This window comes from Sphaeramia orbicularis, chromosome 17, assembly GCF_902148855.1.
Source record: "Sphaeramia orbicularis chromosome 17, fSphaOr1.1, whole genome shotgun sequence".
Taxonomy (NCBI): Eukaryota; Metazoa; Chordata; class Actinopteri; order Kurtiformes; family Apogonidae; genus Sphaeramia; species Sphaeramia orbicularis.
This window is the reverse complement of record NC_043973.1, coordinates 28,597,133-28,614,847: the sequence shown is the minus strand read 5'-3', so window position 1 is coordinate 28,614,847 and position 17,715 is coordinate 28,597,133.

The window sequence follows — 17,715 nt, the reverse complement described above, 5'->3', positions numbered from 1 at the left end:
CCCATATGAGTAATCAGGAAAGCAAACGTCAAAGAGTGTGTGATTTGCTGAATGCACTCGTCACACCAAAGTAGATTTCAAAAATAGTCGGAGTGTCCATAAAGACTGTTTATAATGGAAAGAAGAGAATGACTATGAGCAAAACTATTACGAGAAAGTCTGGAAGATACTATTAAAGAAGAATGGGAGAAGTTGTCACCCAAATATTTGAGGAACACTTGCGCAAGTTTCAGGAAGCGTGTGAAGGCAGTTATTGAGAAAAAAGGAGGACACATAGAATACAAACATTTTCTATTATGTAAATTTTCTTGTGGCAAATAAATTCTCATGACTTTCAATAAACTAATTGGTCATACACTGTCTTTCAATCCCTGCCTCAAAATATTGTAAATTTTGCTTCCCCACCCTGTATATTTCTGTTAAAACCATACCTCCTCCGTAAATGTTGCAAATACCAAATATGCAGCAGTCGAATGTAATGTTACTTTGTAAACCTTCCCACATTTTGCAGGTTATCTATTGTATTTAGACCTTAATGCATTTTAATCATGTATACATAAATTACATGACAAGGGGAGTTAAATTTGAGGCTGAATAATAAAGGATAAATAATAAAGTAAATCAGTAAATAATAAATCTTACATTGTAAAATTCAAAGTGCAACCACTTGTGTCTAGAAAAAACCTCACATATTTCTAAGGCTGAGCAAATAAAACCAAAACATCAGTTGGCAGAACATTGTGAGATATTTTATTACACCAGCGCAGAAATCTCAGGATACAAGATGCTGGAGACTATGTGAAAGTAAAGCCAATCATTTTCATATATTCTGGGACTGCCCTTATATTGTGCCTTTTTGGCAGGCTTTGAAGAAAAGCATGGAGAAAATTTTCAAAGTCCAATTTCCATTCACATTTGAATCTATGTACTTGGGAAAAGAGAACCGGGGAGAACACATTCACAGGATAAATATCTATTCAGTATATTGTCGGTAGCAGGGAAAAAACCCATCACTAGGAAGTGGCTAAAAAAGGATGCACCAAAAATGGAGGACTGGATAGGGGTTATACATGACATTTATAGGATGGAGAAGTTGACTTTCTCTGTCAGACTTTATTCAGACAAATTCACCAAATATTGGAAAAACTGGGTTGATTTTATAAGACTATTAAGAGCGGATTTTACTTGATCAGAGTAATGTGCATTTAGATCCATGTAAACCCTGGGTTCGTGCTACACTTTAAATGTGTCAGTGTTTGCAGGGGAAAAGAATGGAATGTGAAATATATGTGTTATTTCCCTTTAACTATATTTCGGGTTGCTTTGTATATTTTTACTATTTCTGTCAATGTTCCCCTGTTTAAGTATGTTTTGTGTTTTTTTTTCTTAACATACATAGAAGTCATGTAAATGATGTAAAATGCTAAGGTGATGCTGACTGGAAAAATAATAATAAAAAGATAATTACAAAAAAATTTAAAAAATCAGTGTTTTATTGCAATTGGTCTGAAGCACCTTTCTGAATGAGTGTAAAAACGTTCCTCAAGTGGCGAACAATGTGTCAAAAATAAGTAAGTCTTTCCAAAGAAGAAGTGCCAGAGTTTGGCCTTGACCTTCTGTAAATACAGTTAAACTTTCTTTCCAGCAGAAAATGTGCTCAAATATGCCCACAGCTTTTCAGCCAGAAGAACAAATAACCCTTCTGAGATCTGATAAGATTTGAACTTCACTAAAAGGAGCCTGGAGCTCCACCAGACATGGCCGATTTTGCACAGCCTTTGTCCTTCCGTGACCGCACAACCTTGTCTCGTCCCAGCCTCTCACACTTAAAGCACTTGCAGACAAACACACACTCAGTCTCTCAGAGCTCCCCTTCCACACACATTAAACACACTCTCAGTCCAACTTGGAGGTTTCTGTCGCCCTCTCCTACACTTTAGTCAGTTGCCAGACAATGAAAACATTGAGAGGCAGTTTCTATGGCGTGACCAAGGCTTTTGTTTGACTGAAAAACATATGCATTCTACATGGTCCAATTATGGTTTTATCAGATCGCTGTCAAACACACCAATCATGCACCTTCCTTTGTGCCCTCTCTAACGGTGTGTACTGTACCATGCGGAGCAGTGGCTCGCTGTGTTTGCATATTTGCCCATGGTGGGAGTATAATATCCCAGCCTGGTTTGCGTCCCTGTGGCAGAAAAATACACGGCTTAGTCAAAAAACAATGTGTCACAATCCCTACTGCTTCATTGTACCAGGTTGGTTTCGAATGTAGAACTTCCTTGTGTGAAATTATTGCAACAAAATTAACCATGAGACGGCGTTGCCCTTTCCTGGTACCCAACAAACATGTCCATGCTCCAACCACCACCTCTCGCTCTCCTACTTGAGAAAAGACGGCGTATCAGGCTGATCTGCAGCACGTACTGTAAAATCCCTTATTGTGACTTGCACTGTAAGCTTCAACAAAAGAGGCTAAGACAGACACGGCTGGTCTGACTTAGCACTGGCTCGGTTTTTGATCGGCCTAACTTCCGTTCAGTAGCAAAGTCACGTCCACAGTGGCAGTTATTTCAGAGGAATGCTGCTAGTCTGGCTGAAGATGTGAGGTTGAGTAAAAGTTGAATAACACAAGTGAAACAGGAACAGTCTGGTTATACTTGAGCAGCATTTTAAGCCCAAAAAGAATAAATCTGTATTCTAGTTTTGACCCAAACATTTCAGACTCTACTGTTCATATCCTTAAGCTGCGTCTCCAAACCAGGCACACATCACTGAAGTCTCAGTTTAAGATCCACAAGAGAGACACAATGTCATAACATTTGATGCAAAAGTGGTGTTTAAATGTGAAGATGACCAAAGCTTTTGTCGCTACCATATACAGGCTACTTATCTATTGCACAAAGAAAACAATTGAAAAAAAAAAACTAACCATTCCCATTGGATTTCTATTTATTTTCTTATGATGTGCTTATACTTGACCGGCAATGGAAACATTCTGGCACAGAAACTGTATCAAAAATTAATCTATGGGTTATATCCAGCACACACGCACACACAGAAGAATGATACTAACTGAGAATGCTAAAGCTAATTTGCTAATTTGTCATTTGAGAAGCAGAAATTAGTATCATCCTTACAGAATCACCTAAAATGCAATCTAAACTTTTAATAAATAACATAATACACAATAATCAGTGGGGCTGATGTGCATTGTTGTTTTATTATTATATTAGCCTATTATATTTAAATTTTTATCTTTTCGAGGGGGTCAAGCTAGCAGTCTGCCTGTGCTTGTAGCCTCTATGCTAAGCTACGCTAACACCCTTTAGCTCCAGTCTTGAATCAGACACATCATGAAATTCAAGGCACAGTCTTCCCTTATACCTTTCAACAGGAAAGCATAGAGGTAAAACAAACAAGCAAATGTTTAGTTATCCTCCTGAGACCCAGTAAGTATTTATTTATTTATTTTACATTAAATAATTGCCTTTACTGGAAACAGTATCATGTCCCAGTTTTTCCAGATTTTTTTTTTTTTTTTTTTTAATTTAATGAAATGTCCATTGCAGTGGACAGTTTTTTTTGTTTTGTTTTGGGTTTTTTTTTTAAATAAAGCTGTGTAACTCTTGTCCGCTACAGAGGACAAAAATGCATTGGTGGGTCTCAGGAGGTTATCTGCGATTTTTGAAGGTATGCTAAGTAATTTTTCTGTCAGGGCTAGCAGGAACAACAGGAAAATGACAAGTGCTGCTCAGATAAATCAACCAAAATAAGTTTTATCATCAGTCTGTGGTTTTGTAATTGCAAAACAATAATGAAACATTGCTTTACTGGCTAAAATATTAAGTTATTATGTCAAAACTACTAGAATCTATTGTATAATGTTGGAAACATTAAGCTGTGCTAATGACCGGTGCTAATGCTAATTCTCCATATAACAACAAAGGTACATTTTTAAAGCAGTTCTTCTATCATTGTAAGGCATGTAGGAACAACAAGCTAATTGAAAAACCTGGAAAAACTTTTGTTGGCTAAAATATTCATGTATCACAAAACGTAGGGTACTACTCTGAGTTGGAAAATGTAACTTAATTTAGAAAGTAGCAAAAGGTAGCACAGGTGGAATTGTTCTTAAAAATTAAATGTGTTCAAATGACAGTAACACCTTGACACTTCCACAACTCAACCACAGTATAAGTGGTACATGAGGATTGAGTCATTCATCACTGTCCTCTACACTGTAGACTTTTGCCCCAGAGTAAAGTACCCTACCTACAGAACTACAGGGCAAACATAGTTTCCTCAACTTTGTACAAGACATCTCTGCGCCTTAGCTTTTTTATGGTCGAAGGGATAAAGGTCATAATGAAGGTCAGTAAAAAGCGGCTGCGAGGGAAAAACAAAGTGTGAGAGCAAATCTGGTGTGGGAGAGAAGGAAGCCAATAGGGATGAATAGAGGGAGGGAGAGGAAGAAGAAGACTGAGTTATGATCAGGCGGGAGGCTGCTTTCCAACACTACGCACGGTGAAGGCCGGTGTGTAAACGCCACACCAATCCTATCACCGCTCAGTGCTATAAGAGCTTGTGCACACACGCAAATACACACCTAGCGGGATTCCTACCTGTGACTAAGGTCAGTGGGAGTCTCAAGAGCGAGAGGCGGTAATCAGTAACAATGTTATATGGCTGTGTTAATAGTTAACACGGCCCCTAGACACTGTGCCCCTGGCCCAAGCACCTGGAACCCATTTTACAGGCATCATCCATGGAAAGAACAAATACTCTGAATGCTTGTTGGGCACATCAGCTTCACATGGACCATCTCACCTGACATGCCACCAGGTGTCTAGCAAAAAGCTGAGCAGAAAAAGCAAACAGTTAACCCTTTCGTGTGTGACATTACTGCAGTGGATACTTATTCAGTCTTAAATTAACCCATAAAGACCCAGTGCTACTTTAGTGGCTGCTCTCAAATCAATGTTTGTCTCTATTTAACCTTTCTTAAGTGATTTATCACCATTTATTATAATATTATCTCCTTTATTTGCATTTTTTTCTGTGTAAATCATGTATTATCCTGTATTTAATTCACCAATCATGTGGATGTTCATTAACCCTCTCATGTGTAGTGGTCACTACATTGGACATCTATTCTACAGCTGTTCTCTTATATATTCATGGGTTTTGTTCTTTTAGTTCCACATCAGCCAACACAGTGGACGCTTATAAATCATCCCATACACTGTAATTCATACCATTACTGTAACTTTGCTGTTAAACCTGATCTGCAGTAACATGTTACAGTGTAAATTAATTGTTATTTGTTGGGAAAAAAAAGTTGTTTGTTTGTTTGTTTGTTTGTTTTGCATATTATTTTCATGAAAAGAGTATTAATTAGCATTAGAATATGTTAAAATGTGAGAAAACATCAGATTTTATTTCATTGTTTTAATATCAATTTCTGATATTGGGTTTTAAACATGTTTCTTTACTTCAAAAATTAAATGCATAGACATTTTTGTAACTCCATGAAAAAAAAAAACAACTTGATCACATTGTTTTTTTCATGCCTATGGAGGAATAAAAACACTCAAGAAAAAAATCTTAGGTTCTAAGGTTCTCATAACTAATGCATGAAAGGGTTAAAGCCCAAAGTAAAATCAAAGCTTATTAGATCAACTACAGAAAAAGTGACTTCATGGCTTTTACTGGTGAATCAGTGTTGCAGTAGACGGCGTTTCCATGTTCACTACGAAGCCTCTGAACGTCCAAATGGGTCATATCTGATGACCATAAAAAGATGACAAAAACTGCATTTTACACCAATTATTTACATGTATTGATTGGATTAGTGGATTAACAGGTATTAAACAGTTTAGATCAGTAGATTATTTGCAGTAATGACTCCAAGTCTTGATTGTTGCACATTTTCTAATTGTGAGGCTCACTTTACTGGAAATGCTCCAGTGACACTTGAATTTCCCCACTGTAGAATAAATAAAGTTTTATCTAATCCTGATATGTTGTTTAATGAATTCAAAACATGCGGTTACGTAGAAAGTCTCATAATAATTATCTACAGTTTAGGGAATAGTTTGTTCATAGTTTAATCCTGATGGTTTTTGTTATTTTGTGTTTCCCACAATATAATCACTGATTCATGACATTCACCATAGTGGACAGTTACATTTTACACTGAAATGGTAGATTTATATTGTCTTTGTCGTTGTGTTTATACTTTAAAAAAATTATACCATTACATGTTAAACTGTTGACGCATGGAATTCACTATAATGCACAGTTGGATATTATGCAAGAAAAATAAGATACTGAAGAAATCCAACTGGATATGTTCTATGTCAAAAATACCACTCGTTTATTAACTCAGAGGTTTAAGGGTATTTTCTCAATTTGTCCATACTTTATAACACTAGTAACATAATACCCAAATGGTTATACTGAAATGTTCAGGACAAGCTCAGTTTTACATAAACTATGTAATGTATATGTTTTTTTTAAATATATTTTAGCTGTGTTTATGTTTTGTATCTGTCTTTTTTGTCATGTCTTTACCTTTTTTCGAACTCCTTTTCTGACTCAGGGAAATGCACAAGAATTCCAATGTACCTATACTGTTTTGTATCTGTGCAAATGGCAAGTAAAGTCTATTCTAATAAAGTCTATTCTACTTAAAAAAAAAAAAAAAAAATCCTATTTTTGTCCTGGACCACTATAGATCCAGATAAATTTGCCCCAATGTTGATATATCAAAGTCCGATTTGTGAAAATGTTCAAATCTCTTGTGAAAACACCAGCTTCACTCATGTGGATAAAGACTTTTGGTGTTTGAAATAGGTTTACCAAAGTCTTAGCTGCACAAAAGTTATGGAATATATGAATAAATAAACAGGTAAGTGTAGAAAACATGTCTATAATGTAATTTTGTAATACAGTTTTTTTTTTGTGTAAATGTTGTCTGTCATTCTATTTTCACCAAATGTCTCAAAAGTGAGATAAATGAGGCTGAATAATGACTTCAACCTTCATTAAATGTGTGCAAATGAGTAAGGACGCTTTAGTATATTATGTGATCTGATCATAGACTGTTAAGGGTTAATAATTTGAGCATGAAAGGGTTAATAAAAGCTTAAACAGTGATTTTTTTTTTAAACTGAGCTCCATAAAGTCTGATTGTGCTCTGTGTAACTCACATTTTCCATCTCACATTCACACATCTCTTTTCTTCTCCTCTCAGGGTCATTGGAACAGAAGTGTGTGATACCAATCAGCTCGACTCCTCCTCGCAGCCTTTCCGGCTTCACACACACACACACACAAATTTATCTTCTCCGGACACCTTTTTCACAATCTTACAGCTGTTTCTAAAATCACCCTATGCTTTTCACTGTTGTATTCTCTGTCTTGAGCATGTATTAGTAGGCAGTAGGCACACACTCGCACAAAGAGTACACACACACGTGCCTCTCTGAGTTCTTGATAAATCCAGCTGAGGTCAGGATAACCTCATGGTGACCCGCTGGCTCCATCTCTTGTACCGACCTCTCTCAACAGCTGCTAAGTCTAACCTGCTGGCCCATCCCTGCTGCCAGGTTAAACTCACACTCCGCCAGTGTTGCCAAGTCCTCAGTAAGGAAAGTAGCTATTGGCTGCCCTAAAAGTCCCTAGAACCTGTTGACATTATCACCTGATTTGCATAATTGGAAATGTGCATGTAATTGTAATGAACAATGTGGGAGAGAGTGATAATAATTAATATATAATAATAATTGGAGCTGCCAACATAGTCCTGCCTCTGTTGTGTTTTTTAATATGTCTGTGAGACATATTGTCTCAAATGTATTTTAATAATTTTTTACTTACTTTGCGGAATTATTAATTGTAAATTTTGCATTGCAAAACTTTTATTGTACTCGCATGTGTTTAGGTATTTTATATTTATGTTTTAAAAATTGCATGTTTATAACCCTGCACTACCTTTTAAGATGACAATTCAACATCTGTCCAAGGACTGCAGATGAAAAATAGACATTAGACTAACTCTGGTGCATTTACAGCAATGTGAATTAATGTACAATGTCCCTGTTAAATAAACCAGTAAATAAATGAACAATATTGTGGAACAAAAAGTGAGTATAAAAACACCTGAAATATGTTTAGAACTACAAATGAACTATACTCTGTTAATTCTTTTTTTTTTTTTCTGTCTCTTTTTTAATATATATATCACAATTCCAACCCTCCTCCTTTATCTGGGATAAATGACCCAACACATACACTGGCGGAGTTACTTCTATTTATTTATTTATTTGTTTAGTGTTTAGCTTTATTTTCTTAAGTTGGTTTTTAACCTTATGGTTCATTTAAGAACATACAAGTTACAGTAAAACATAAACATTTTTAACCATAACATTTTTAATTTTCAGTCGACATTAACAATCTAAATGGACCAAAAAGAGACAATAGAGAAAACTCTCAATGGCAATGTGAATGTGAGTGATTTATATTCAGAAACAATATGAGAATATGTGCTTTCACATCAGTGTCTCCAATAACACCGGAAAAAGTTGGTAGATTTGTCGCTAGTTGCTTTTTTTTGATAAAGAGTGGTCTCAAAAATTGCTAAATAGAGCAAATAAGTGGCTAAGCACTGACTTTTACTGCTACAAAGACAGACTGTGTGTTTTTTAGAAGGAAAATGTGTGTGTTTTAGCATTTGAGTCACTTTTCAAAAGTTCCTAAAAGTTACCAAACAAATTTTTAAAGAAGCTAAATTTGTTGCTACATGTTTTTTGAAAATAAAAGTTGCTAGGGTCATCTGAAAAGTTGCAAAATGTAGGAACAAAAGTGTTTAGTTGCATCAATTCACTCCACACACTTAAATCCATAGGTATATTAGCACTTCCAAGAAACCCCCCATAGTCTACTTTCTTTTAGTTTTCCACGTCCAAGCACAATTGATTATGTCTCAAAGTCCAAGACCTTGATGCGAACGTAATGGCAGTGACATCAAGCAAGAACTAAGGCAATGTTAATGCTTCTCTATCCGGGCGGATAAAGTGGTGTGTGCACAGTGCAAACAGACCCTTGTACCGAGGACACTAAGCTACAGCACTCAGCAGTGTAAAAAAATCTGGGCTAATGTCTGTTTCTCTCACTAAATTGTTTTTTGATAAGGGAATATCTGGAGATAAGTGTTGTCACTATCCTATCTGAAAAACCGGAAGCTGGTTCGATAAATCTGAGCTGTAATCTAATAGAAGTCATCACGGGCAGTAGCTGCGATCGGGTGGAAATACTTGAACTGTCTGGTGCAAACATAGTCTGATTTAAGAACAGGGGCAGAAGTCTGCACACACTCTGAGCTTGTAAAAATTGATAACATCTTTACATTAAACAAATGACTATCACCACTGATAGTCAGGATTACTTTGGATTTGTTGACATATTGAAGTAATACTGATAGCCTTTGTCAGTTTCACACTGCAAAAAGTGAAATAAAGTGGAAAAATCGAGGCAGGGCCAAGTGGTTGAGAATTTTAAGTATGGATACGACATCATACGCCCCTTTGACACAGCAGCGAATATTTCACTTTTATTCCTGAACGACGTCTGTGTAAACAAAATGGTGGGATCCTTTGGTTCCACCTCTGTCTGGAGGTAGTAACAGAGCCAAGATAAAGGTGGAATCAGGATTTCGGAACGCTATGTAAAAGGAAAACCTCTCGTTCCGCAACCAAGGTATGACGTTTTGATGACGTATTGCGTGAGCGAGCCATTCACCAGGGGGATTTAAAAATGAGCATGGGCCATGTACAGCAAACATGTTAACGTGACCAGAAAGATGTCGAAGTGGGGGAAACGCTGAGATCCGCGAGCTGTTGTCACTTCGAGCAGAGGACTCTATCCATGCTAACATTGGTGGAACGATGAAAGACAGGCCTGTCAAAGGTCGATGTGAGTCGTGCATGTGTAGAAGCATTTATCTCTGTCGGCCATCTTTTACGACTCGGTACGGCAACCTCGCTAGGACAAATCATTGTTGTATGCATCAAATTATGTAAAAGTACAGAGACTTTACCTTCAAGGACTATCTATCTGGCAATCAGAAGTGATTTTGAGAGTCAATTTGTATGCCAACTTTTGGTTTCTTTCACAGTTGAGAGCCTGTCCAGCTGACAAATGTTTTGATCTAAATCTGGGGGAAAACTGAGCGGTGGAGGGTAATTGCGGCTCTACGCTAATGATGCGACCTAGCGAGGTAGCTGTAGCGAGTCATTTGTCCTAGCGAGGTTGCCGTAGCGAGTTGTAAAAGATGGCCGACAGAGATAAACGCTTCTACGGATGTACGATTCACATCGTCCAAAGACTCAAATCATCCCTCTGGAGAGGTTAGCAACACCGCTATGCTCAGGGTATTTCTGACGCACAATTAAATATAGGGAAATACAGGATTTACATCTATAAATGCAAATACAGGGGATAATATTATAAAAATAAATTGGTGAAAAATCAGTTAAAAAAATTTGTTTGGGAACTGATACAAAAGTAGCACTGGGTCTTTATGGGTTAAGATACAACCTGTTTATATGAAGTGTGTGCAACAGTAAAAACAGAAAAAAAACAGCCTCTATACACCAGTGTAGTAGTATTTAATTTAACCTTCCTTTAGACACTTTTGTTCAGACAATATGATATTTATTACATTCATTTTCTTAAATTTTATACCAGGTTTCATTCAACATATGTCAGATGTTTCTAACTGTTTGTGCTGCTTCTTGTCATGGGGTCAGAGGTCATGCTAAATAGTGACTTTAACCTTTAGAACGCATTTAGTTCTGTTTTTTGTGTGTCTTCTAAAGCTGTGCACATATTCCCTGTATTTTTTTTATTGTATCTGAAGAAAAGAGAATGAGAAATAAATATTTTTGCTCATTTCAACCCTGAAAAAACAACAAACCTAGAGGTGGCTTAAGACTATTGCACAGAACTGGATACATGTATTTTATTATGTTCTAATTTGGACCAAGAGGAGAGAGCTGCAGAGGGAATGTGTGTATTTGAGCAGTGTGAATGTACAGCCTGGAAATGATCACTATAACCTCTAACTAAACAAGTTTTAAATGAAGTACATGGGTGAATTCCTGCTCCCCAGCCTAACAAATGGACTTGTAATTTGATTTAAAAACTCACATCATTGAATATAAATTAATAATACTTTAAATTAGAAGAAACATCCAAAGTGAAAAATATTGTTTTAATTATTTGTGCATTTCAAAAGACAAAAATCCTCTGTGTTCATATTGTATACGAATCAGGATTTCTTCTATTTTTCACATAAACACTGTGATACCTACGTACATTAATACTTCCTGGTTTTGTAATTTTACTGTGGGAAACTCCAATAAATGAGGTCACCACAAGGAAAATAAAGCACATTTATAAGGTACTGTACATTGTAACTGAAACCTGGATGAGTTCACAGTACATGCACATGGACATAAAAAGGATTATATGAAGTTAGAGTTTATTTTATAACTGAAAGAGCTGATAGAAATGTCCCAGACTGTCAAATGCACCTGAGACAGAAATAACCTAATGCTATAATTATTTTTGCTAGAGCTGAGTATGCTCTGAGGCTGCATTTAGGATGAAAATCCATCTATAAAATTTAATCAAATAGACCAGAGGTGTCAAACTCATTTCAGTTCAGGGGCCACATACAGCCCAGTCTGATCTCAAATGGGCCAGACCAGTAAAATAATAGCATAGTAGTAATTGAGTCTTTCTTTTAATGCAAAAATAAAAAATAAATAAATAAATAAATTATGAAAATGCTTACATCTACAAACTATCCTTTCACAAAAAAATGTGAATAAAATCTGAACAACCTGAATTTTCTCAAGAAAAATAAATGCAATTTTAATTTTTAAATTTTTTTTTAAATTAACCTTTATTTAACCAGGAAAAAAGATCCCATTGAGATTAAGAACCTCTTTTCCAAGGGAGTCCTGGCCAAGAGGTAGTATGAAATACAACACATAGCTACAACATACAGTTACAACATACAATAATTTACAGGTCAATGGTTGATGATATTATGCCTCTGCTGATGTGCATTACAGATCACATTACAGATCTACAAATACACAACACATTTCGTAACAGGTCTAATATTGTTAAAACTGGAGTTTGGAACTAAAATGACTTTGACACCCTTAACCCTTTCATGCATGAATTATGAGAACATTAATCAAGATTTTTTTTCTTTATTCCTCTTTGGGCATTAAAAAAACAATGTGATTATTATTATTATTATTATTTTTTATTTTTTTTTAATTATGAAGCTATTTTTCACAGAGTTGCAACAATGTCCACTCAGCTGGACACCATGTGTTTAATTTTTGAAGCAAAGAAACATGTATTTACTGATATACTGTGTGAAAACTATGAAATAAAAACATTAAATGCTGCTAATTTGATGTTTTCTCACGTTTTAACATACACTACAAACAAAAAGTTATGGATATTTTAAATTTTTGAGCTATTTTTTTTCAGTTAGGATTCTTGCATAACGCTTTTTACTTTTTTTGTGTGTGAATTGAATTGAAAAACATTTTTTTTAAGGACCAGACATAGTTTTATTTACAAATGGCAAAAATGACAACAAAAAATGACAAAAAAAAAAAAAAGAAATATCGTTAACTTTTTGTTTGTAGTGTACTCTAATACTAGTCATTACTCACATCATGGACATAACATGCCAAAAAAAAAAAAACTTTTGTTGTTAATTACAGTCTAATAACAATTACAAGAAATTGATTTACACTCTAACATGTTAGATCAGGTTTATCTAGAACAGCAAAGTTATAGTAATGTTTTCAAAGTCAGTGTATGGGATGGTGCATAAGCGTCCTCTGTGTTGGCGGATATGAAACTAAAACAACAAAATCCATGAATATACAAGAGAACAGCTGTAGAATAACTGTCCACTGGAGTGACCACTATGCCTGAAAGGGTTAATTGTTAATATCTTCACTTGGTAAATTCATCCTTCAGGCTGGATTGGAACCCCTGACAGGCCGGTTTTGGCCCATGGACCCTATGTTTGACACCCCTGAAATAGAATACAAATGAAATAGACCCTCCTGATTATTTTTTGTGAGGTGGAGGCGAACATGGTCCTCCCTCCTCCCCCTCCACTGACCCGGGCTCCCAGGGGTTGGTGTTAAGTAAACTTTGTCAGCCACACAACGATCTCCAGCAGAGACCTGTCTCCCTGCTCATCAGGAGACCCCCCCACCCCCACCCCTCTCTGCCTTGGCATTCCTCTGCCACACCACCTCCCTGACCCACCTTGTCTTCATCCGTCCTGCCCTCCCCCGTCATCCGTCCGTCGCCCCCGGGTCCTGCTCTGCGTCCCAGCAGCCCGTGGTGTCTCCTGGGTTGGAGACAGCCTATCAGGGGCCTAACGTCATCTGTCTCCAGGACCTGACTGACAGGTCGACCTCAGAGATTAACCGCTACTATCAGAGCGGGTCTGTCCTCCTTAAGTGGATGCTCCTTTCTCTCACCATAACACGGGGTTGGGAACTGGAACCTGCTTTAGGCTCCTGAAACTCTGATGTGGCGTTTTATCTGTCTGGGAGCTGCTCTGTTGATTTGCTACAAGGTCTGCAGGGACGGAGTACCAGACAGTGACAGATATCAACTATCTGGGCCACAGTAGACACGGACAGGAGAAACTGTCAAGCTTGTTGGTTTTTGCTGTAAACATGCAGCTAGTTTTGCTGCTCATTCAGCCAGGGCTTTGGAAAAACAGCGTGGAAATGTTCGGGTCTGCTATCAAGGTCCAGATGCTGCATTCCCAGGCTGAGAGCTGAGACCTTCAACACAAAAGTTTACAGAGTTTTTTTGTGAGAACTTCCACTGGAGGCTGAACGTATTCCGTGAAAATCAATATTTGTCTATTCTGGACTTTAGGCATAACACAGAAAGTTGCAAATCATAAAAGTTAAAGTGTTATTATTAAAAATGAAAAGATTTTCATTAAGGGGGAAAGACTTTTAACATCCACTTTGTGTTCTTGCCGAAGGTTAGACACGGAGATAGAGACCACTTTCATACCTGCACATTAAACATGAATTAATAGCCAAAATCTGTTAACTCAGCTTTGCATAAAGACTGGAAATGGGGAAACACTAACAAAATCCATCCACCAGAATCTCTTCACTTTACTAATTTGCAACCTAAATCTTGTCTGTACAATCTATAACATGATAAAAGTGTAAAACAGCAGGTTTTATTATGATTTGCACTATTTCTCGGTAAGAATAGGCTTGTGAAAGTTAACCCATAAAGACCCAGAACTATTTTTTGTGGTGACTTCCAAATTCATTTTTCACTACATTTAACGCCATATATTATAGTATTATCCTTTGCATTTTTTCGAATATTTAATTTAATAACCATGTAGATGTTCATAAAAGCTCAGTAAACTCAAAGGTTATTGTATCAAAACAGAGAAAACTGAAGACAGCATGACATTGTCAGCAAATATATCATAAATTCTACATAAAAACGACTCAGTAGTCAAACTACATGGGTTTTATTGTTGAACCAAAGGTGCTGAAGATGACGGTGTTTCTATGTTCACTACAGAGACCAAAAAAACACATCTGACACTGCTGTTGAAAAGGTGAAACTGCATTTTACCGGAATTATTTCATAGTATTGATAGGATTAGTGGTTCAAAAGTAATTATCCTGTTCCCCCCGAAAGGTAAGGCAAGGGGTATTATTTTTGGTTTCTTTGTTTGTTTGTTAACACTCTAGCAGCAAAAGTATTGCTTAAATTCATACCATATTTGGTTTATTGATTGCCAGTGACCCAGAACAGATGTCATTACATTTTGGGAAAAGTAGGTCAAAGTTAAATTTTTTAATTAATTTTTTAAATCTTTTTTTTTTCTCCATTTACTTATAATGAGTGAAATTTCACATGTCGTTAGCAGCAAAACTATCGGTTGAATTCATACTAAATTGTCTTTATAGATTGCCAGTGACCCATAATGGATCTCATTACATTTTGGGAAAAGTAGGTCAAAGTTCAAATTTTTTTATGAATTTTTAAAATCTTCCTATTTACTTATAATGGGTGAAATATGTTCAAGGGGCGGGGTTTGTTGTCCCTGACACCACTTGTTTACTATTTCAGATCAGCAGATGCTTTTGGGTCTTTGAGGATTAAAACTAAGCTAACTGGCCATTCTGTGTAGCGAATGTGCATTTTATATTTAGTGACAGTGATGAGAATCTCATGTGTAGGGCTCAAAAACATAAATAGAAGCAAATGTTGTTTTTCATCAGACTTCCACAGTCTCAGTTTTATTGTCATTCGATCAATAGTACATGATAGAACAAACTATAGTTACCCAGGTCTCAGTTTTGTAGCATGAGAAAGATAAAAGGGTAAAATATAAGATAAAATATGTAAAAGGTGAATAGGGCAGAATAAAAACTACCATAAAATATGCAAAAACTTATTAAATAAATAACAATGCTAAATGCTGATAATGTGTTGCCTTTTGCTCAGTCGTGGCCCTGCTATGAATTATAATGCGTCTGTATTGACTCTACCAGAGGCTTGTGGCCTTAAAAAAAAAAAAAAAAAAGTACCTGTCTTTTTGCCAGGTGGTGTGAAGCTGGCTCACTCTCAAGCCCTCGTCATTGCTCTCTGTCTAGAACATGGAGCCCTGGGATATTTGTGTATCACATATTGATTTGGAGGTACAACCCCTGGCTGTAAAACAAAGATAAAGAAGTTAGGTATTAACTATTTTTTCCAGGGGTCACTCTGAGCCTCTTTCACATAGCTGGAACCCACATGGAGAAAAAAAAAAACAAAAAAAAAGCAAAATGCCTGGCCGTGTGATGGACTCTGGAATATTGATTTTTCTCTCTTAACAAGAAAAAAAAAAAAACAGAAAAAAGGGAAAAAGGCCGTTGCAGTCAGTATTTCCCTCTGAGCTCAGATAGGGCTGCTGCATTCCTGTCTACTCCCTCCAAGGTTACTGCCTGCTCTGCAGAGGCGAGCACCTGTCAGATGTACGCTTGTTTTGTTATACAACATGTCTTTTTAAGTAGTTTCTGTCTCTACAGAAACCCCTTTTTTCCCAGTAATGGAAAGAAATCATAAGAAACAAAACCGAATGCTCGGGGGAATTCGGTAAACTCTAGGTTGGGGGAGTTTACTTGTTGTCTCTATCCGAGTTCAGAAGGATTACACAAACTGCTGAACTCACACGTGCCTTCAATACTGATATTCTTGTTTTGGGATCTGCACCTGGCACCGTTCAGGGGGACGGTGTCATCATCAGCGCCTAGTTTGCTTAGTAAAGAGTTAAATGTGATGAAGTCTGCACTTGTTGATTAAGTACGTCTACCCCATTGTTCTGCATACCTGTGCTGGTGTGAAACTAATCACATCTGCTGCAGCCGCTGGTTAATTATTTGAAGAATTTAATAGAGGCTCGGGTCTGATGTTCTAATACTGGTAGAGATTAATGTTTTATTTTCACTGCAATAAATCCAAAACTACTACACCAGCGCTTTACCAGTTATTCTTTTTCAGGAAATCTGCATAATTAGCATATCATTTTACCATCTCCTAACATCCACCAGGAGACCAGCCACCCATTTTAGGATTATATTTGGGCAATGACTAGACTTATGTAGCTTTAGCCACATGTAAAACACAGAAACTAGAAGATGTGGCCAATTAAATGAAATCTAATACAAGCATTTTGGCCGAACACTTCTGTTATAAACTCTAAAGCAGGGGTGTCAAACTCACGGGCCATATTCAGGGGTCACATTCAGCCCAAATTGATCTGTAGTGGGCCGGACCTGTAAAACAATAGCATTATAACCTGTAAATAATGACGACTCCAAATTTTTCTCTTTTTTTTAATGCAGTCAAAATGAAATTATAAAAATATGTACATTTGCAAACTATCCAAACAAAAATGATGTGAATAACCTGAAAAAAACTGAGATTTCTTGAGAAAAATAAGTGCAATTTTAACAATATTACACCTCAACTTACCATTTATACATGCATATTAACAGATTGGATCTACAAAAGGCACAAAATATTTAATAACAGGAAGAATAATGTTAAAATTTCACTTTCAAAATTTCATGTTTTTCGCATTTTATTGTTAAAGGATAGTTTTTAAATGTTAATATTTTCATTATTTCATGTAAGTTTTTACACTAAAACAAAGAAAAATTTGGAGTTGTCATCACCTATTTATAGATGTAATGTAATATTATGTTTTTCGCATTAAACTAAGAAAATTTGGAGTCATTATTTATCAGTTATTATGATATTATTTTAGTTGAGATCACATTGGTCTGTATGAGGAACCTGAACAAAAACGACTTCGACATCCTTGATTGTTAATATCTTAAGTTTAATTTTTGCGCTTTGCAAATTCATCCAGAGGGCCAGACTGGAACCTTTGGCGGGCCACATTTGGCCCCCGGGCCGCATGTTTGACACCCCTGCTCTAAAGTAAGGTTAGGATTATAGGAGAGGTATGGGTTGAAATGCATGTATTAGACATCACTATGACCATTGTTAATAATAATAGGGTTATATCAGTGGTTTCCAACCTTTTTTGGCTCA